This window comes from Carya illinoinensis, chromosome 10 (assembly GCF_018687715.1).
Source record: "Carya illinoinensis cultivar Pawnee chromosome 10, C.illinoinensisPawnee_v1, whole genome shotgun sequence".
Lineage (NCBI taxonomy): Eukaryota > Viridiplantae > Streptophyta > Magnoliopsida > Fagales > Juglandaceae > Carya > Carya illinoinensis.
In genome coordinates this window covers 11,090,598-11,115,334 of record NC_056761.1, presented here as the reverse complement: position 1 = coordinate 11,115,334, position 24,737 = coordinate 11,090,598, and the positions used below count along the sequence as shown (strand labels likewise).

Here is a 24,737-nt window from a genome sequence, read left to right as displayed (position 1 = left end):
ATGGTAACTGGAGGATGCTGGAGAAGAATAATGAGAAAATGATCTCCTAAAAGGTTGGAAGGCAATTTGGACTGTTCCGTCCTGGTTTTGATCTATATAATCTAAATCATCTTTAGAATTATTTTCTACATTCGGTAATGGAATAATATTTTCTAATTGCCATTCATTAGGAAGAGTAACCTGATTCCAATGAATTTGTTTAGGAATTTGTATACTAGAATTTGGTGTACTAGATTGTAATAATAATGTATAGCCCTTTGGACTAGTAATGAGAGCTTGTGGCTCTAATGTTGTTTTCATTAATTTATAATGGATTCTATATACTACAGTTAAAGGATGTGATCCTTTCATCATATGATAGCCATTTGTTTTAATATTTAATGTTAAGGCATGTAGAATATTAGAGTCAAATAATGAGAGTGAATAATTAGGATAACAGTTAAAATATACTGGGCCTTGGAATAAACTAGATTCAACCATGCCAAGTAATGAATCATGGAAATTATAATGTCTTCCATCTCTTAAACAGAGTAATACTGAAGCATTTAGTCCATTTCTGGTAAGTGGTTTTACAGCTACTTGTACTAATCCAATATATATAAATGAATATTTCTGTTCCTTATGGTGTTTAATGGCTTCTTTTGTTAATAGTTGTAATGATTCATAATCATTATTTAGGCTAATAGTCTTTTCTACTGTTTTAATTGTATAATTTGTGAGGAATGATAATTTTGAAGAAAAAGTTGAATATTTATATATTTGGTTTTTAGGTACATTAGGAATTGTCCAATCTTGTAAATTTCTTTCTATGTCTATAATGCTATAATCTTCTTGATTTACATTTTCAGTTTCTAAAGGTGTGTTAACCGTAGATGTTTCAGGTTTGAATAAAGAATTCATTGAAATAGAATTTTTATGCAAAGATTTCCTATATAAAAGAGAAATAAGTAGATTAAGATCTTGAGGGAACACCACCGGGACCACCCTTAAAGCCTCCTTGGCAAGATTGGGCTGACCAACGGATTTTCACGGCTTACCGAACCTGAACCTTCTTCTCCAACCTATTCACAGGTAGTTGGAGATGATTCCCAAATATTTACCCTGAGTAAAGAAGAATTCAAAATCAATAAAGAATATCTTAAACAAGATTATATGAAAGAAGAAAATAAGCAGAAAAGACTTTTGTTTTTCTCTACTTTCTCACAACTAGAAAGAGATTATATCCAAATAAAATACTATGAATATTTAGAAAGCATAAAAATTAATATACCTTTCTTCATATGGTTTGAAATATATAAATCAAATCAGTTGTCGACTATAAATAGGACCACTAATCAATGGGTTAAAGTAGAAAATAATCAAATTATTTATGAAGAATACCTTCCTTTTGAGGCTATTAAATATAATCAAAGAAATACACAAATATTAGCATCACCAATAAAGAGATTAACTTCTCCAGAAACTAAAAATACTGATAATATAATCCAACAAAATAATTATACTAATTTATATTTAAAAACCATGAGTAAACAATTAGAAAGAATTGAAAACTTAATATCTCCTATTAAAACTCCTGTTAAAGAAGCTAAAGAAATTCCTTTGTTTATTCCCCATGAAATACCTGCTCACTTAAAATCTAGTTTTTCCAAGACTAAAGAAGATTTACTAGAACAGATCTCTAGCAAATTAGAAAAATTAAATATTGATAATAATGCATCCACTTCAAGACAATCTCATATTAATGTATTAAGTAAGACAGATTCACCTGATCTATCTGATTCTGAAATTAATAATCTTGAAAATCAATTTAAAGAATTACAGATAAACAAAATTAAAGGAAATCATAGTGGGCAATTTTATCCTAGGGAATCAGCAACGCATACTTTTACTACTCGAAATTGGTATCCAAGGCCTACCCCTCCGGATATACAATTCGAGGAAAGAGAACATATAGTGAGATCTGCTTTTGCATCAGATGCATTATATGAATGGAATATAGATGGATTATCTGAATATGAAATATTAAATCATTTTCAAGAAATGATTATGGTAGCTAATGTTTATAAAGCCAGTAGAAGATCAGATCATCAAGTAGCACATGTTCTAGTTACAGGATTCACTGGCCAATTAAAAGGCTGGTGGGAGTATATATATAGTATATACTATATATATTATATACTATATAATTACTATATAAGTATCTATAGTTATTATATAGATACTATAGTATATACACTATAGTATTGGATATATAAATAACTATATAATACTACTATATAATATATACTATATATATTAACATATTAAATAGTATTAAATATATATATTAATATTATTACAATAATATATACAATAATATTATATAAGTATACACTAGATATAATATAATATATTAGTATATATAATATAATATATAATAACATACGAATATATATTATAATATTATATACTATATAATACGTATATAATATACATATATAATATAGTATACTATATTATTATATACTATATAATATAGGTTTCAATAATACGTATATAACACTATATACATATTAAAACTACATACTATATAACACTATATAGTATACACTATATAGAACATAAGTGTAATATACTATATACTATATAGTATAACACTATATAGTATATAGTATACATTATATACTATATAGTATAACACTATTTAGTATATAGTATACACTATATACACGTATAACAGTATATAGTATACGCTATATACACTATTAACACTATATAATATATAATATACGTATATTATACGTATATAATATTATACATTATATAATATATAATATATAATATTACACATTATATAATATATAATATATAATATTATATATCATATTATATAATATATAGTGTAAAAACGTTCGAATGTTATGACCAAAACGTTCGGACGTTTTGATTGACGTCCGAACATAATACACGCACGTTCGCATGTATACGTGACGTCCGAACGTAAAAGTTATACGTTCGCATCTATGCTTTTAAGTCCGAACGTAATCTACATAACGTTCGCATGTGGAGTTAACGTCCGAACGTTAATTAATTAACGTTCGGACGTTAACTGTATTTAAGGCCAGGCACGACGGTTTCCAGGCCATAACTTGTACGAAACCGGTTATAAAACTCAAACTCTCTCATCCTATCCGCCACGCATGCCGCCGCAACCGTCGCCATCCGCCACCGCAACCGTCACTAAAAGGTAATGTACCCTCTCCCTCTTCTATTTCCTTGCTTTTAATCGGTGGGTTTCAAAAATTCGAAACCCACCGTAGCCCGGTTATAAACTTGCATTTCCGGCCACCATTCGCAGTAAAATGATAGAATAGGACCGTAGAAACATTTCCCATCTTTTGAAATGCATATTTTGGTTGTTTGTGGCTTCAAAACATGCGTTTCGAAGTTTTCGGTAATGGCTGAGTCGACTCAGCGATTCCATGTCGTAACGTTCGGACGTCACGACACAACGTCCGAACGTGTGACCTTTTGTATTCTTTACGTTCGCACGTTATATTGTTACGTGCGAACGTTTTTATCCAACGCTTTAACGTAACGTTGGATAAAACGTTCGAACGTAAACCGTTGATCTTCTTCGGCTAATAAGAACGTCCGAACGTATGACGGTTCAAATTCATTACGTCCGAACATTTAGGTAATACGTTCGGACGTAATGAACTTATTCGCACGTTTTTATCGAACGTTTGAATGAAACGTTCGATAAGAACTTCCGAACGTAGCATCTTTGTATATTGGGACCTATTTTAACGTGCGAACGTACATTGTATTAACGTTCGAACGTTTCCTATTAAAATTTTTTTATATTGTTTCTTTTAGGTATTATTATTTTATATATTGAAAAAGTGAGTTTCTTTAAAAGTTTTACTCACAAAATTATGTAAATTTATAAGGATGATATTTTAATTTTTAGTATAATCTATATATGTCATAATACGTATGTATCTGTGATTATAATCATTTTTTTAAAATGTTATAACTTATATATTTTTTTTAATTTTCAGGATATGGCTCAGTATATGACGACAAGGAAGCGAGGGAGGGATGGAGGCAATCCGGACATCGCTCGACTGGGGGCACGAACTGTTATGGGGGAACGAGAAATCCTCATTAATGAGTTTGATGAGCTCAGCTGGGAGCAAAAGACGCTGAGAGACGTCTTTGTCACCAGAGGCTGGGGCCCCATATGCACATTGAGGGGAAAGATTTACCCCGCAATGGTTCGAGAGTTTTACATTGGGATGGCCACCATGCCTAACGATGCATCATCCCATACTCTCAGTGTACGCGGTGTACAGTTTCAGTTCTCGGCGGATGTTCTCGCCGACTTGCTCCAAATTCCGCGTATGCTACCTGAGTCGACAGCTGCTCAAGCTGATGACATAGCAGCTGCATTTTCCCTGGGCATATTCGAGGCAGATCCAGCCGCTTCTGCTTCATCTTCGGGCCCTGTTGAGTTTATGCCCAGTCATGAAGAAGATCGACCCGAGGGCGATCCTATTGCTGCTGAGGTTGGTGAGGATGAGCGGGACCAGGATTTCTACATCCTCACTGGCACGGACCGCACAAAGCTCGATAGGCCGAATTCCTTCAGCCAGAATCAGCTGCTGCCTTTCTTTCGCATGTTGCACATTTTTGTTGCAACAAATGTAGACCCGGTGGCACATAAGAGCACATTCAGTCGGGCTCGTGCACAATTCCTGATTGGCTTGGCACGTGGTGAGTCCATTGACTTGCCCCTTGTTATATTTGAGCGGATCCGTTACGAGGCCAGCATCGTTACCACGGATAATCTCCCGTATGGAGTCATCATCAGCCGCTTATTACTAGCTCGGGGAGTGCCACGACAGGCGGAGGAGATGGTGATAAACCAGATGAGCCCTATCGACATAACCACACACCGCCGGAGCAGTGGACAGGGGAGAGGCTCAACTCGGCGTCAGTCTGGTCCTACGCCAGATCTTGTTACCCCGACTGAGTCTGGGGCCGATGTTGCTCACCCGTCGGCGAGTACTAGTCAGCAACCGGGAGTTACATCTGCTGGGGATGTGCGACCTGCTTGGTTTGATACAATGATGACAGATATGAAGGCGCATATAGACCGACAGATCGATAGACAGATTGCACATATAGATCAGGTTGTCGCACATCTTGCACATCATGTAGATGTGCTAAACAGTAAGGTTGAGACATTGACTGAGGAGTTTCGATCTTTTGTAAACCAGCAGTTCTGAAAGTGATTTGTAAAAATTTATCATTCGATCATTTTTTATTTTCGACATATGTAATGGACACACATATTTAATGTATGTATTGTGTAGCTTAATTTCTACTCTTAATTTTTTTTAATATCACGTTACTCAACCTTACTATTAAAAAAATATATATTATGGTTAATTTATGTAATTTAACATATAACGTTTGAACTTTATCACATTAACGTTCGAACATTGGCGCTAATATATTCACGTTCGCACGTAAATAGTTAAAACGTTCAAACGTTCGCGCTAATTTTTTTACGTTCGCACGTAATTTATACATAACATTCGAACGTTACTGTGACGTGCGAACGTATTATATGAAACGTCCGAACATTTTGAAATTCTTGCCCAACATTTAGTGACAGTTCTCACAAACTGTCACAGTAAATACGTTTTAGTCACAGTTTGGAAACCGTCACTATTTATAATCTGTCACTAAAAGCCATATTTGTTGTAGTCAATATGTCTACTATTTGCGATGTTCTTCTTCCATAAGTAGTCTCGGACTATAATTAATAACACAATACATATATGTATGTTTCCTTTGGTTCTATGCTACCGGAAGAAAAAACAAGTTCAATTAATCCTACTTTGTTGAAACCAAATCATTTAACCAAGATTCCACATGACACACACTAATGGACGAGTATATAATTAATGAGTAATGCACTAAGATCAGATCAGAGATAAAAGGGCTAGTCTAGCTATTATATATAAAGATAGAAATGCTTTAACCACAAAGATATTTTAAAAAAAAATAAATTCATAAACTGACGTAACTAAATATGGTAAGTTGTTAGATTATAAAATTACTTTTAATATTATAAAACAGATCTAATGTATCGTATAAAACCATACTTAAATATTGTGAGTTTACTTTTATATACACTACAACAGAATAGCTCTTTTGGGATGAAACTTTTCATCCCAAATTATAGGGATTTCGTCCCAGAAAATTTTTTAGGACAAAAAAAATTCATCCCAAGGTCGTCCCCACAACACTATCCCAGAAGATATTTTGAGACGAAAATCACAATTTCGTCCAAAAATATATCTGTTGGGACGATTTTGAAATTAACCGTTCGATATCGTTCGAACAAATAATTTTTTTTGTCACGGCTCAAGTTCTTTCCAGAATATCATTTGAATGGTTACTATTTTACGTTTGAACGGTATTAAATTGTTTGAATGATTGAAAAAATACATTTGAACGGGGTACACATTTTGAGAATGTTCGAACGGTATAAAATAGCTTTCCATTCAAACGTTAAAGGAACAGATTGAACGGTAAAATAGATTGAATAGATACAAGTTATGTTTGAACGCTCGATAATAAATTGTGTTTGAACATTATTTGATCGTTTGATGTCGTTCAAACATTTTAATCAATGGTGTTCAAACGTTACATGGTCATTCGAATGATAACTATTTTATTAAAATCCTGTAATAATAAAAAACCAAATAGACTTTCATAATATTTGAAAAAAATACATTAGAAACTGTTTAATACTCACAAAAGTTTTATAATAAGTGCGAACTAATAAATAACTGTAAGACTAGCATTGTTCGTATATAATTAGATAATCTCATAATCTATACATAAAAAACTATCAGTTGTTTGGAGGCCTGTATTGTTGGATAAGCTGCTGCATTTGGAGTTGCATTTCTCTCCTGAACTCTTCTTGTTGTTTTTCATGTTGTTTGAGGCACGTCTTCATGTCTCCTTGTTTCGCCAATGAGTAAGTCTATACATAAGCTGGTTCTCTCTCCAACACCACACACCGATCCGGTCTGATCGCCATGTCACGGTTTTGCACTTAAATAGCTCGAAACCAAGTCGACGCCATTTCTCTTCTCCCTCATCTTCTCCTTAGCGCAGGATCCAAACCCACTTTCAAATCTCACTTTTGTCCATTCATTTACAAATGACCATAGGTGTATAAGATTGATAACTGATGCGGCAAGCCAGAAGCAAAGAATCAAACCACCATCAAAGTATTTTTTATTTTTGTAAAAGACCAAAATAAAACTTTATGAGGAGTCCAAAAATGACTCTGCGGCTGTGAAAGAGAGAACCTAGAAGATTTCAAACACTGCCCAACAAACATTCTCAACCATACAGTCAGTATACCACTAATTTTGTTTACAAAACCCATAAAGGCAAACGAAAAAAGTTTAATAATGGTTTGCTGAGAACACCGAGTCCATGCCTGCAAACCTTTCTTCTGGTTTGCTCAGAATGCTTGAAAAAAACACAGAAGGGGGAGAAACCCTATATTTAACTTGTATGTTTCTGGGTATCTAAATGGGGCTTAAAGTCTAAAAGAGAGAGAATAAATGCAATAAATGGCAGACGACGTATGGGTAGCGGGAATCAAGCGGCAGAGGGGCTAAGTTGGATGGAGAACGTCTCTTAGAAATTCCAATGGAGCACTAATTTGGGAAAAGGGATTTGGGGAGGAAAATGCTGAGTGCATTTTACTGTAGAAAAAAAAATAAAAAAAATAAAAGAGCAAATCCACATTAGCGGTGTGTGGTATTGGAGACATAAGGGGCTTATGTATAGACTTACTCTTCGCCAATTAAGCCTCTAACTCATGCTGCCTTGCAACCAATTCTTTGATTCTGCGATTCACATTCTCTTACGCTATAGAGGCCATAGAGGCAAACCTAGAAGAAGAGGAAGAGGGAGAAGGTTTTACACAGCGACCCCAACCCCTCAAATATCCTGAACGTTAACCCAAAACTTGTGTAAAAATATCAACATCATTTGTTGAGGAATTTTGATCTAACGTAGATTCAGCACGTATGTTAACCATTTTATCCTATACATAAGATAAAAGAGTTAAGTATTTAAGTATTATTAAATCTTAACTACTTGTATTTTGATTTAAAGATTTAGTAGTATTTTAATTAATATTGAAATTGATGTATAAACATACCATTCAAACGATGTTATACTGTGTTCAAACATAATAAACTTGTTCGAACGTTAATCATGTACCGTTCGAATGGGTTTATTTCAGATTCCAGTCATCTTCAACCACCGATAACCCCAATAATCACCAATTCAGTACAGCAAACGAAAATACACAATATCATGAACTCAATATAACAAATGAAAACACTCATATTCAAACTAAAATGAGAATAAGATAGCATACTTTGTTTTGAGAGATGAAAATGCAAGGAGACCGTTATGCCCAAAACGAAAATACTCTCCAAAAGGCGGTAAAAATAACCTCTTAATCCAAAAATATAAGAGTAAGATGAAAACTATTAATATTTGGGAGCTGGATTGAGGGAGAATGGTGCTGGTTGGAAGATTTGCCTCTGGGAGGGAGACTGAGAGTGGTGGGAGGAGAGCGAGATTGTGAAGTTCTGTCATGTAAATGTAGAACATTTACGTTCGAATGGTTATTTACTAAACGTTCGAACGTGAAACAATGAAGCGGGAAAATTTTTCCTCCTGAAGTTTCACATTCAAACGTATATTTATACGTTCGAACGGTAATGCCCATTTATCAAAACGTTCAAATGCTTATTATTAAGAGTTCGAACAGTTTGGTGAATGTTTAGTAAAAAAATTTTGCACTATACCTTTAAATAAAATAAAAAAATTAATATATAATATATAATATATAATATACTATACTTTATTAACATAGTAATATTTGATTATAATTTATAATCAAGCATATTATATATTATTTTATATTTTACTATAATATAATATATAATATCATACTACATCTAATATTATAGTCAAGTATATATATTAGACTATATATAACATATATATGGTATCATGGCATAGTGTCATCTGTAGTACTTGCATATATAGTGTATTCTAATTAGACTAAAACTAAAATATAATATGTTAATATATTAAACTATATATAACATATATATACTATCATATATAGTGTCATCTATAGTGCTAGAATATTTTGTGTCATCTAATTAGCCTATAACTAAAATATAATATGTTAATATACTAAACAAGTCATAACATATATAGTATAATATATTATACTACATCATATAACTTATAGTATATTATATATATAATATAATATAATATATACTATATTAAACATAATAAATATAATAACATATATTATAATATATGATATTTAATATTATAATAAATTATTATGATATTTTATAATATATTAAATAATATCATAAAAAATTAATTTTCAGTTTACCGTTCGAACATTTTTGCATATATAACTTGCTGCATACGTCATTTTCATGGATGCCAATCAGAGACATTTCAACTTCCTTTCAAGGCTTTAACCGTCCATCTCCGCCATTCAACGTCGTCTTCGCCGCCATGAATAGTACCCACTCGAAGCCTCTTCCTCTAAGTACCGGTACTTTTCTTTTTCTAACCATTTTACCGTTTATATTTAGGTTTTTAATGGATTATTTGTTTGAATTAGGATAAAGCAATTTATCTATTAATACTCATTGTAAATTTGCTTTAATCCATTGTAGGAAGGTTTATTTGGGTTTCTATGTATTATTTTGGTCAAAAATCTATGGAATCAAAAGATTCCATGGATTTCAATGGCTAAGTCGACTCGATCTGGTATATGAAATCGTTTCGCATACCATTCGAACGCTATAAACATCGTTCAAACTTTATCAACTAACCATTCGAATGTTGTTTTAGACGTTCAAAAGGTAAGACCCAATCCAACCCTATTTGCCCGTTGTTTCATACATTCAAATTGTACAGGTACAGGTCGATCACTATATTAAGAGTTCGAATGGTAATAGTTATCCATTCAAACGTTGTTTTACACATTCAAACTGTAGGAGCCAATCCAATGACATTCGATTGTTTTTTTATACGTTTGAACTGTATAAGTGTACCGTTCGAGCACTATTTTAGGAGTTCGAAGGGTATAATTAAATTTAGTAATATTAGTGAATTATTATTTTTATTCCATATTATAGTTCCATTAAAGTTTAACGAGAATCATTTATATATTATAATTAAATTAATATAGAAATTTATCACATTTTGTTAAATATTAAATTTCTATTAGTATTAATCTAATTAATATTAAATAATGTGATATTATTTATTAAAAATTATGTTTTTTACAATGTCTCATTTTATTAAATTGTTATTCGTATGAAAGTACTGTGAATAATTATTTATTATATTTTTATTGTTAATGTTGCATATCTAATTTTTAATTGTAAATTTTAGGTTGATTATAATGTCTTCTTCTAAGGCAAGACGTAAGTGACGCAATCCTGCTGAGACTAGTAGTGGTCTAGTCAGGGAGAGGAATATTTCACTAAAGCGACCGATGAAGATTTCTGATTTCCAGAATCTTGTTTGGGAGAGTCATTCCTTGCAATCAGTCTTCAGCAATCGTGGTTGGGGACCTATCCTAGATGAGCGGGAGGAAGCATGGGAGCCAGTCTCCTATATTGACATTGTTGCTGAGTTCTATAGAGAGCTCGATAGTGCCAGCCCAAATAACGGAGGGCCATACAGGATCTCTATCCAAGGAGTTTCAGTTGTATTTTCATAAGATGGACTTACTGAGCATCTCGATATTCCTAGGCTGCCAAATGCATATCCGAACGTGGTGCCTAGAGAGTCTGATCCTTCAGCTAAGGCGGAGATAGCTAAGGATGAGGCATCAGTTTATATTGATGAGGTTGTTACCCCTGCTGATCATGAGGTGAGAGATTTGGTTGTTGGTCTAGATGCTCCACTGTATGACGAGACGAAGAGCATCAAACAGGCAGATCTATCTTCTTTCTTCAATATCTTGAATTTGATAATTGCTAACAACATTGACCCTCGGCAGCACAAGACAGAGGTTGGCATTAATTGGACGAAATTTATGATACGGGTTGCTCGTGGTATTCCTATTGACCTGGTGGTGTATATATTCGATAGGATTCGATTAGAGTCCCGGTACATTTCGATGGATATATTGCCATTCGGAATCCTGATTACCCGATTTCTGCTATTTGCTGGTGTTGTGCCTGATATTGTCGAGCATAAACGGGAGCCGATGGGATCAATAAACAGCACCACCCTCTCACGCAGCATGGGACACTCGAGACTACATCTTCGTGGACATGTTCCAGAACCGGTTGATCCTCAGAGAGATGCACAGCCGGGAGATCATGAAGCATTAGTTGCTGAGACATCCACACAGGTTGAGGCATCAGTACACAATGTTACTCGTGAGGAGATGGCCGAGATCGTGTGTTCAGCGATCAGCAAACAGACATCAACGGTGATCGATTTGTGGGGGTGTGTGTCGGGCGATGGGGGACCGAATGGTGGGGGTGGTGTTGGCCATGCCGGCGAGCGGCAGCGACTTGGGTAGCTGAAGTAAAACAGGCAGGAGGGAAGAGAGAGAGAGCGTGCGTGGGGAGAGAGGAAACCAGGAGGAAAAGGAAAGAAAGAAAAAAAAAAGGAAGAAGAAAAAAGGGAAAAGAAAGGATGAGGAAAAAGAAAAAGGGAATGAAAGAAATGAGATCCAGTTCTCGCATCTTGAGTCAAGAAACTCATCCAACGAAAATAAATTTTAAAACTACGAATTAAATGAAATAATTTAAACACAATGACTTTATAAAATAAAATATTAGAATTCAACAATAAATTATTTTAAAATAAAGAGCACAATAAAATAAATAAAATATAAATAAAAACACTACAATTCAATATTAATAACATAAAATAGTTAAAGCCCAATAATAAAATAATTCAAGCTAGAGAGTAATTTAAACGCGAAATAATTATTAATATCAAGGAAACACATTATTTAAATCTCACAATTTAAAAATCATAAAAAAATACAATGAAAAACACGTTTAATTTAAAATAAAAGAACCACTAAATATATTAATTTTAAATAATCTTTCAATAAAAATACACGTAAACATAGGGTATCACATCTTTTACATCTAAAAAATTTTATTAGAATATGAATGAATGCATGCATACAACCATATCCATGTAATTCATCAAAACCTAATATATTCTCCTATAGATATCACAGTCATGCTAATAAACAAACTACAGGTAAATACTTACCTTTACACATTCTGTCATTTGCCTACCAGTTTGCTCCAAATTGGATTCCATGTCAATTGTTTCTCATATTGCTACCAAATTTAAAATAAAATCTGCACTTTGTTGTACCTGTATAGTAACATGACAGTTAAACAAAGAAAATGCCAGTACACAATGTTGTGTTTATGTGCAGAAAAAGTTGAGCAATTTAGATATTTCCCTCAGCTTAGTACCAACATGACAGTTAGACAAAGAAAATGCTAGTACATAATCTTCAACATCACTGCAACCATCTCCTTATACAAGTATGATATTTTCAATGTGCAAATGGCATGCAAACATCAATCTGGCAGTTATAGATAAGATGCATCAATTAGGAATTTGTGTAAGTTGTGTAAACTAATAACAAAACATGCTAGTTCTTAATAAGTTGTGTAAACTAATTTTTCATAAACTGCAGGATGACTTTATGCATTGAATAACATCAACTAATACAAATCATCAATTCATGCAGTCTGAAATTTTTCCAAAGGATAAACATGAAGTCATCAATTAACATCAACTAATGCATTGAATTGTAAATGTAAAAAAATACTAGAGCATAAAAAACAAACAGTACTCCAGATGATAAAGGTAATGAATTTGCATCAAAGGACCAATTGATAATTTCATACAATTGGTCTTGGGAGTAGATCAAGGAAGTGCGACCTCAACTAATAAGAGATTGGTGTATCCATATATATGTAACACACACACACACACATATTACATATGCATATATTGTCTTGTTCATTACTTTTATTTTTGAAAAAAAGTTTTTATTTTTTATTTCCAGCCAATTTCTGAATAAATTGGTAAAAATAGAGAGAAACAACTACATTTAAAACATGAATATTTATGTTAAGAGAAATTTAGAGCAACCATGGAAATACATGAGTTCACCTAGTCATCCAGCATTTTCAGAATTCTTGAACTCAAATTTAATGAAATTTGGAAAGCATTTACCCATCAACAACAATGCAGGCCAAAGTAAATACACCAATCTCTTATTGGATTGAGATCTTCTGTTAATCTCCATTTGACTATTTAATTGGGACACTTTATGTACTTTACTTTAATAATTATTAAAGTGATGGGATAATACTAAATGGTAATTGAATGAATGTACTTACTAGGTGGAAGATCCTTGCTAGCAAAACCCAACACCGTGAAGATGAACTTGAAAACAACAATGCAATTGAAGGAGGTTACTGCCATACCAATTTTATTTTTCTGAAAAATGGAAATCTGCAAAGGTGGTTATCACACAATTTGATTTTCACTCGATCTTATATGCTTGGGTCTTAGTCTCCATTTACTATTTAGTCTATTTTGCTTCATATGGAGCCATAAAGATTGAATTCATAGGCCAACCATCCACGTTACCTGTTTCAACTGAAGATTAAGATGATTTATTTTCAGTATCATATTTCATAATCTATTCATTTTCCAAATATTGACTCTGCAATGAGTACGAAAAGATGTCCATTCTATGACTTATGTAGGGCTACTAGAAATCCATATGATATCAACAAGATTTCTAGAGGTTCTTCTGTAGAGTAGATAGTTACCACATCTAACACTCACAAGGCCCACCCCTAAAACATGGGGAAAAAGCCTAATTTTGCTAAGGCCCCCCACCAAAAAATAAATAAAATAACATCTTATCAATCAACTCTTGAACATCATTCAGCTCCAAAAACACTCAACAAGATATTATGCTACACCATCAATCATAAAACAATATGGCTAATAACAAGGAAGGTGAAACCTTTTTTGGATTTATTATCCATACAGCAATGTATTTCAATTCCAGGCATATGAAATCCAGGGAACACAAATATATAGAATACTTACGACTTGCATGGTTGGTGTGATCATTTCAAATAGGTTTCTTTAACTTTCTTGCTGCAGAGATCAGGCACATAAAACCATGTTACAAAAATTTTAGAAGTTCAAGAACAAACAAGTAAAAATATGGTTGTCAATCCTTTGACAAAGAGACAGAGGTTGAATAAAAAAGGAGCTAATTGAAAAACTGACTAACAACAAGATCAACGAAACCAAGCAAGGGATTGAAGCTAGGGTTACAGACTTACCCCAAAGTCTAGCAAAATTGAAAGCCTAAGGATACAATTAAGTATCCCACACAAAAAATAAAAATCTGAAAACCATGCTCTTAGAAAATGCCAGACAAACTACAAGAGGTAAGAAGATCTTTATGCAAATCCTCGAGAAATAAAAAGGAACTATTGAGGTAAAAGTAAATATTAGGAGGGACATTAGAAAAATTCAACATGCAGTGCCCAAGCTATCAAATACATATACAAAGTCTAAAATTAGTTGAGATAAACTACTCCATGTGAAATCTAAAGCACACCTAATTGTTTTCAGCCCTGCATATGGAAAGCAAAGCTTGTAGAACTCAAATAATGTTGTTTCTACAAGCATGGCATAACAGAATTCGGGAAGAAAGTCTACTATTGTTGTAGTGAGTCTTTACAATGCAAATTTAGAGAAATATACTGCAAATCTGAACATTGACTCTCTTAATGTATAAACCGTGACCCAGGAAACAACAAGCTTCTTTCATGCAAGCCACTCATGACCCAGGAAATAACAATCTTTTCAAACATGAACTTCCACAAATGCGCAAACAGTTCATCTCAATTTGTAACAAAATCTGAACTTCCATTCACGAGTAAAAAGTAAATTTGATATGGCACATAAATGGGCTTGTGAATGAACTAATTATGGTTTAACATGGCTAGAGGTTAATTATGCCTCAATATTTAGTACTCTCATCTTGATAGCTTAAGGTACTGACAAGTATTATAGCACTTGAAAAATCAAAGGAAATTTTTTTCTGCTTCGCTGTTTAATTAAATAGTACTAGAAAGAACTTGAGTTCCCCCAACTAGCAAGAACATAGATATATGAATATTAAGTACAAAAAAGACAACTATAATGATGATCATATTCGAAACCCCGGGCCTCTTCCCAAATAATGTTATATATCATGTATAGCAGATTAATTGCTTTGGATGCATAGAACTAATATTACAACTTGTACAACCCAGAGTTCCAAGCCCAAAGAGCTCAAGTCCTTGTAATTTATTATTATAAGGTCATATATGATATATACTCGATCTTTGAAAATATTTGATATTTTTTTTTTTGTGACTTGCTACCCCAAAACACAATCTAGCCCATTAATTCCAACTAACGAAGTCGTTGAGCACAATGTTTCCATGAATTTTATGATTACCACAAGTTTGAGAAGTCGTTGAATGCAACTTTTATTTCTCTTATCCCTAAGAGAGTAGGTGCTTCAGAGTTAAAAGATTTCCGACCTATTAGTTTGGTGAGTGGTATTTATAAGATAATTTTGAAGGTTTTGGCTAATTGTATGAGCACAGTGATAGAGAAGATTATTTCAAACTCAAAATGCTTTTGTTAGAGGTCGACAGATTATTGATTCTGTGTTGATTGCAAATGAGTGTTTAGATAGTCGGCTTCGAGAAGGTTTTCTGGGGGTTCTTTATAAGCTAGACATGGCTTTTGACCATGTTAGCTGGGATTTTCTGATATTCATGCTTAGAAGATGTGGCTTTGGTGTAAAATGGTGTGGTTGGGTTAGACAATGTATTTCGATTGCTATGTTTTCAGTCTTAGTTAATGATCAACCTTGTGGTTTTTTTAAGAGTTTAAGAGGCTTGAGACAAGGAGATCCGTTATCTCCTTTTTTATTTATTCTTGTTATGGAGGCTTTTAGTCGTATGGTGGAGGCTACTGTAAGGGGTGGATTTATTTTAAGTTTTTCAGTTAGTTCTTCATCTAATGGCTTTACTTCCGTATCACACTTACTTTTTGCCGATGATACTTTAATTTTATGTGATGTTGTTGAGGATCAAATTAAAGCATTGAGGGTTGCATTGCACTGTTGTGTTTTCAAGCCATTTCTAGGTTAAAAGTGAACTTGGGTAAATCGGAGTTGGTCTTGGTAGGAGTTGTTCATAATATTAATGATTTAGCATCGTTGTTGGGTTGTAGAATTCCTTCTCTGCCCATGAAATATCTCATTCTCCCGTTGGGGGCATCATTCAAGGCAAAGCATATTTGGGACGGGGTGGTTGAGAAGATTGAGAAAAGGTTGGTGGCTTGGAAAATGATGTATTTATCTAAAGGGGGTAGAATCACCCTTATAAAGAGTACCCTTTCGAATATTCCAACGCGTTTTCTTTCTTTATTCCCTTTACCAGTTGGTGTGGTTGATCATATCAAAACATTGTATAGAGCTTTTGTGTGGGGGGGTTTGGGGGAGGAGAAAAAAGTACCTTTAGTTAATTGGAAAAAAGTATGTCGACCTATTGAGGTTGGTGGATTGGGTGTTCTTAACTTGTGTAGTTTCAATAAGGCATTATTGGAGAAGTGGTTGTAGAGATTTAATAAGGAAGAGGGTGCGATGTGGAGAAGGGTAATTGTACGGAAGTATGGTAGTGATTGTGGGGTTGGTGTACTAAGGAGAGCAAGGGGACCTATGGGGTAAGCTAATGGAAATTCATTAGAAAGGGTTGGGATAATTTTACTTAACAAGTTTATTTTGGGGTAGGTGATAGCTCAAGAATTCGTTTCTAGTTTGATGTTTGGTGTGGTGAGTCTTACTTTGTTTAGAGTTTTTCTGAATGTCTTCAGATTGGTCGTTAATCAGCAGGCTTCCATTTTTGAGATGTTGAGTTTTTTCTAATGAAGAGGTGCATTGGAATGTCTATTTTTTCAGATCTGTTCAGGATTGAAAAATTGAGGAGGTGACTAATTTTTTCAAGTTGTTGTATTCAGTGGCTATTAGAAGACATGAATGAGATCATATTCTCTGGAAAAGTACAGAGACCAGTAAGTTTTCTGTTAGATCTTTTTATAAGACGATGAATAGTAAAAATTTTCTTTTCCTTGGAAGAAGATTTGGAAGGTTTGTGTTCCGTCAAATGTTGCTTTCTTTGTTTGGACCGTAGCAATTGGAAACATTCAGACTATTGACAATTTGAGAAAGCATGGAATGATGGTTATGGAGTGGTGTTTCATGTGTAAGAAAACTGGAGAATCAGTGGATCATCTTCTTATTCACTGTGATGCGGCTAAAGGGTTATGGGAACGGGTGTTTAGAAGAATTGGACTATCATGGGTTATGCCAAATCAGTGATAGGAATTCTTGCTTGCTAGCCTAGAATTCATTCTTGTTCTCAAGCTGTAGCGGCGTGGAAGATGATTCCTTTGTGTAAAATGTGGTGCATCTGGATGGAAAGGAATGAGAGGTGTTTTAATGATAGGGAACGTTCTGTAGATGATCTCTGGAAATTTTTTATATTTTCCCTATTTTCTTGGTTTTCAGCCATTATTCTTAATGGTGGGGCAGTCCATGAGTTTTTGTGTTCGTTGTTTTAGTTCTTGAATGTTTCTTTTGTATACTTCCTATGTACATGGGCTTCACCTATTTCATTCGTGGAATAAATTTTTTACTTATAAAAAAAATTCCAACTAGCGAATGGAAGGAATGATTAGGTGAAGGTTGAATGAGTGGGGATTTCCTAACACCATATTACAAGATTATGCTCTTAGATTAGATTATAATCAAATCATATATGCATATAAAGAGATATTTGTGATTTGGTTATTATCTAATTCAAGAGATTTGAATATATATGTACATTGGAATAAATATTAAGAAATCTTATTTTATCTTGGTTTTTATAATGACAAGATATATAATACTCCATCTCATCTCTATATAATTAATTAAATTGAATATAAACATATGTTTTATATTCAATTTAATTACCATGAATAGTAATAAAGATATAATAGTCCTAAATCCATATCGGCAGGGAAGGCCATGCTAAGGGGCGGATCAGTTCTCTCAACATGTCGAGAAGGTAGTGTTATTTTTTTTTTTTTATCAGTTTTTTCTACAATGTAAGTGTTGCTTTATAGAAGAAAACGAATATTGAGGGTAAAGTTAAGACAAACTAGTTTTTGACAGCATGCAGCAAAGAAAATCCATCTCTATATGTCATGTTACGAAAACCTAAAGAACACAAGACACAAAATTTGTACTAGCATATTATCAAAAAGTGGGGAGTTGGGAGGAGATACCTGTGGTGCATGCGTGAGAATCGCCGAGGAATCGCAAAGGATCTCCACCTCCAATACCCTGCCCAACAAAAAATAGTTGGGGTCTATATTTGGATGGGAAAAGCAAGAGGGACTTGAAATCGGCGAGAAGCGAGTGGAGGAGAGGACGAGGAGGAGGCTACATGGGAAACCCTTTGCCAGCAGGAAAAGGGGCGTGGTTGATCTCGAAATAGGGGCTTACAAAATCACAAAGTCTAGATTTTGAACCCAAAAGGGGAGCAGATTTTCCCAGCTGATGGTTGGCTTTACCGTACAATCCCCATTCGAAGGACCTAGCTTCCATGCATTTCCAAATGGGTGGACGATGTTGCTAGGGCTGGTTTTCAGTGGATGAGGGAAGTCGTGTGGCAACGTAATGTGCTGGATTCGTTTGCAGATAGCCAGAAATCAGTGGAGAAGAAGAAAATGGAGGGGTTTTCGAGAGTGTACTGAAGCCAAAATCAAGGCGGAAATGTTTTGTTTTTGGTGCGTTTTGTTGCCCCCATATATGAGTACTAAAGATAATCTGCCATTAAAATTACAATTCTGTCATTTGCTTACGTCGCAACTGCTTTTTATTTATTGCGGTGTTTTTCTCGTTGCAATATATCACAAATTCGCTACAAAAGGACAGTTCATGGTTCCACTTTGCAGAAACCTCACTTTAGTGTAAAAACTATGCATCAAATCCAAAATCGCTACAATTAATACTCTATTGCGGTGATTACTTTTCCAACAGGTTAGGTTTACTTCAAAAATTATGTTTTGATCACTTTAATTGTCTTAATTAGAAGGATTATCTTGACTAGTAATTAGAAATTGAACATATTATAATATTTAGATATTCATGGTCTCATTTATTAGGTCTTAATTAGATATTCATGCTTAGCTCGACAAAATGGTTTGATTTTGATCGAATGAATATATCATTCAGTAATTAGAAACTGAACTCATGGTGATCATCTTAATGCGTTTTTCATTTTATTCACAAAATAGGTTAAAATATTGACTTATTCAAATCGATTTAGGCTAATCATATGATCGATAGAGAATCAATTTTTGAATTGTATTGAATTAAGATGGGCGAGTACTTTAGGTTCGGTTTGGCCACTGAGAATTTTGATATAAAAATTTTGAATTTTAAGAAGAAATATTTTAACATTATTATTATTTTTAGATTTGAAAAAGTTCAGAAAAAGTTGAATTATTTATTATATTTTGTATGGAAATTTAAAAAAAATATAATGATGAGATGAAAATTTTGAATTTAAGATGTGAATTTTTAATTGTCGCACCGAACCTTATTCTTTGTACCAAAACACGTATCATGAGATCAACACTATATAACAAAGTTTTTCATCCAGCTTATATGTGTTCGACCAGTAACAATGGTTTTTTTCATCAACACTAAGACAATAACATAAAACAAATAAAGATAAAAGCAAGTGGAAAGATAAAAAAAAATATAATATGCACAAACAATATAAAATAATTCAAAACCAACATACAAATGTGATGAACCAATGAAAAATCACTGAAACCATAGAGAAAATTTTAAGAAAATGTAATACTATGATATTATAAAAACATATCCACTCACACTATCGAGAATTAAATATAATGAATATGAGAATTAAATATAATGAATATAAAAAAATGAACTTACAGAAATCGACCAAATTGTAAGAAAAATTCAAAAGGTAGATTATTCTAAAAGAAAGATGGATACCTATATACACTCATGTGGGAAAAGAGATGAAAGCTAAGGTTGAGTACTCCCCTCATATTTGGTACCAGTTTCGGCTCCTCTGCAGTAAGTCTTTGATTTAGATTCTTCTTGGATGTTAAACCAAAATTAACTCATTTTAAATAATTTATTGAAGAGATTTATTACTTTTTTAATTTTTAATATAAATAAATAAACTCATTTCAATATATTTCATATATTTTAACTTAAAAAGTTAAACACATCTTAATTTAAAAAATTTAAATCTATTTTAATGAAATCTACAAAATACTATTAAAAATAATATTTTAATCGAAAAATGCTACAAAAAACTTTATTGATTTTGTTTTTGTTTTTATTTTTTATTTAGTGATTAATGAATTATTCTTTAATAAATTTATATATTTTTTAAATTTTAAAAGGATTTAAAAAATATTTTTAAAAAATACAAAAAACTGTTAGTTCAAGACCATCTGAAAGGTGTGAAAAGTGATTCTATAGCATTGTACAAAAAGGTATCTCCATCAGGACACGACATGTGAGAAGTAATAAGAGATGACCGGTACTTCCATTTTAGCCGCACGTACCACGTAGATGTTTACAGTACAGGAAGTGATTAATATGGCCGCCCATCTGGAAAGAATGGTAAGTAAGGACTCGTTTGATTGGTTGTTAGACTCATCAGTTCATTCAATATTCAATTACTTTGAGTGACGTTACGAATGATAAAAGTTAAAACTATCTATCTTTCTTTTTGTCAAAAAGTAAAAAGAACAGGAAGATAAAAATATTTATTCAAATTTCTTTCATTCATACTAGCCCCAGAGTCAACTCGAGCGAGAGATAAATATTTCAAACATTGAACTATTTAAAAATCTTTTTTCTCTCGTATTATATGTATTTTTTATTATTAATTAAATAATATATAAATAACTAATATAATAAAATGTGAGCATGATATTATTATAATTTTATTAATCATTATTTTTATTTTATTTTTATAAGGGAGTAAGAAAATTTTATTTTTATAACATGGAGAATATTTTATTTTTATTTTATTCTAATTCTTTTACGTGCAGTGAGAGAATTTATGTTTTATTTATGTTATTTATTAATAAAATATTTAATAAATTAATATTCAATCATTGGTAGGTCCCATACCATTTTTAACTTTTCATAAATAGTATCAAACTTATTTTAACATCTAAATACATTTAAACTCATTTTAAATAGACCACACATAACTCACTCTATTATCTCAGTTCACTACTATTCATAAAAAACTGAGTTCAACTCAACATTCAATAGCAGTCCAAGTTTTCGTCTAATTACATAAATAAAATGAGACAAAATGAGATAAAAGTTCAAATTTAAATAAAATATTTTTAAAATATAATTTTTATTTTAAAATTTATAAAAGTTAAATTATTTATTATATTTTATCTTATAATTTAATAAAATTATAATAATTATAAGAAATGAGTAGTAACTAAACCGGGCCTAAATTCCATTTAAGTGGTTTAAGCTAGGCTTGCGAATTAAGTTCAAGCCTTGCATAGATATAAGTTCAAGCCTTGCATAGAAGTATATAAATAACATTTTTTGTCTTATTTTATTTTATCTTATTTTATTTTCTTTTCTTTTCTTTTCAAATATCATTTAAACATAAATATTTTCAAACTAATTATTATAACTTTTTCAAACTAATCATTACAATTTTTACAAAATTTCAAACAAAATATAAAAAAGAATTCAACTTTTTTAAATTTTGAAACAAATATAATATTAAAAAATTATAATCTAACAATATTTTTAATTCATAATATTTTTATTCAATTTTTTCTCTTTCTTTTTTTAAAATTTTCATAAAAAATCACAACTTGAGCATATGATTTCAGCACATCAGAACCAGCAAGCCCCGCCGACAGAGAAGCCATCGGAGGGAAGAAAACCGCTGTCAAGAGGCAACCCTAGCGTGAGAACCCAGCCAGAAATAAGCAAGAAATGAAAGCCCTGAAAATCCAGAGTTTCCAAAACTAGAAAAAAGTCACCTCACAATCGCCTCAAAATCGCCTCACGTAGCCTCTCTCCAAGTTCCTTTAAGACCCATTATTTGTGTAGACCTAACTATTATGTATTCAATTACACTTGAGAATAGTAAAGATCTTGCCATCAAAGTTTATCTTCCTCATTCTCTTATTTCTCTGTTCTCTATCTCAATTTATGCTATATTTGATATTTTTTTTTATCACTTATTGATTTGATATTATCTTCAACATTCCCAGCAAACTCAAATGGGAGAATTTTGAAATCTTGAATTTGAAGCTTGAATGTAACCTTCATATTGTTGATTGATCGTCAATTAGATGATGAAAATAGCATTGGTGCAGATGCGACTGGTAGTTGGAACATTAAATTTGGGTTTGGGTCCAACAAAAAATTTGATAATTATATAATCAAATCAGGATAATAAATCAAATCAATATGGATTAAATCAACGTATTGATTTCATTATTATCTTCAACCTCGAAAAAAATTTCACTATTTCTTTTTAGTACTTGTATGTATTTTCATTGATGGAGTATTGTTGATTAATCAATTAACTATTAGTTTGATTATTTGGACGTTCCACTAGGTACATATATGTGATTGAAAATTAGTTTCATGAAAACGTTTTTCCTTTCTTTTTTTTTTGACAATTGTGTAGGAGTATTGTTCTTGTACAAATTTATTGATGTTAATGAACTTGTTTGGAGTTACCAACACACCGCACGTGAATAATATATATCCCCGATTGTGCAAATGATCACAACTTGTAGGCACAGGTAACCATATTTCTCAAATGCACAAAGCTGAAGAATTGATAGCAGATGTGAGAAGAGAGTTGTTAGCCCCTGCAAATCAACCTTCGAGCAGCTGAACATCATTGATGTACTTCAACGCTTAGGGGTGTCATACCACTTTGAAAGTGTTGTGGACGTGTGATGTGAATCCCGATTAACTTGCTTTGAGACCCAACAACAATATTGAAAAAATAAACTCAAAAAAGTCAAACTCAGATCTATGAATGAAAAATCTAGACCCGATGAGAACTCATTTCAAGAACCTAAATTATAATAAAATCTAGACCCGTTGAAGAATCCGTCTTAAAAACCCAGATTACAAAGGTGGAACGCCACAAAGATTTTGATTTATTTTTGATAAGTTCAAAAGTTCAAGAAGAACAAGAGGAGATAACTCAACTCACAATGAAAATTCTATATTGTCTGCCCTCTCAAATGAGGCTACAAGTAGTTTAAATAAACAATCTCCAAGAGCCTTAAGTGAACAGTGTCTTGGGTACTATAGCGTGAATAGTATCGCGCGCCGTGCTACAGTAACTTCTAAAACCCTAGTGAGACATAAAATAATAACTTTCTAAACAAACCTTTGGCCAAAATACAAGGCCTTCCCAAAAAAACCCTAATTCATTAGACATAAGACATATGTGGGCCAAGTATCCTCAAGCCCACTTATTCTAAACTAATAATAAAAAACCTTTAAACAATTTGAAAGCCTTAACAACAATAGACCTATCTCTAAGTCATGTCTTCCATAGCTTGTATCAAGTAAATCAAAACTGATTCTTCTTCCTTTAAGCCCATCTTGAATGTTGGACTATTCCTAGCTTCATCCCAAGTGGATTGCACCAATTCTTGCATTGCTTCCTTGATCTTCTTGGCTCTTGATCTTATAATTGGCCCATCTGAAACTTGCAAATGATCTTTAAGGATAGCTCCACCTTGGTTCCCATCATTCCCCCTCTTCTCAAAAGAATTCGACGTAGAATCTTCACCTACATCAAAAGGAGAAAGATCATAAACATCATATTCACTTGGAAGATCCACTTTATATGCATTGTCATTAATTTTCTCAAAAATTTGGAAAGGTCTATCTCCTCAAGGATGCAACTTAGTCTGTCTATGGGTTGGGAATCTTTCTTTGCGCATGTGAACCCAAACCCGAACCCAAACCCAAACCCAATCTCCCAGTTCAAAGATGACACACATTCGCCCTTTATTGGCTTGGGAAGCAACCCTTTCATTCTTTTGGACAATTTGAAGCCGTACCCTCTCATGAAGTGACTTCACCAACTCCGCCTTCTTTTGTCCATCCAAGCTACTTCTGCCATCAACAGGTAAATGTATCAAATCTAAAAGAGTAAGTGGATTAAAACCATAAACAATTTCAAAAGGAGAGTATGAAGTAGTAGTATGCATGGTCCTATTATATGCAAACTCTATAAATGACAAACAATCCTCTCAAGTCTTTAAATTCTTATGAATAACAGTGCGTAAAAGCTGAGTTAAAGTCCTATTAACTGCTTCAGTCTGACTATTAGTCTGCGGGTGACAAGTAGTGAAAAATAAGAGTTTAGTACCTAATTTCCTCCACAACACCTTCC

General features: G+C 32.8%; 1 long non-coding RNA gene across 2 annotated transcripts; it reads right to left on the bottom strand.

The window, feature by feature from the left end:
* Window positions 1-6,744: 6,744 nt before the first annotated feature.
* LOC122279882 lies at window positions 6,745-19,082 on the bottom strand. 2 transcript variants are annotated; one of them, XR_006229687.1, is made up of 4 exons: window positions 18,550-19,082; window positions 14,257-14,307; window positions 12,382-12,489; window positions 6,745-8,028 (listed from the first exon to the last, which is right to left on the bottom strand). It is a non-coding gene; the product is annotated as an uncharacterized LOC122279882 (long non-coding RNA). The 2 variants fall into 2 exon arrangements; XR_006229686.1 differs by having other exon boundaries at window positions 6,745-7,970.
* Between the last annotated feature and the right edge of the window lie 5,655 nt (window positions 19,083-24,737).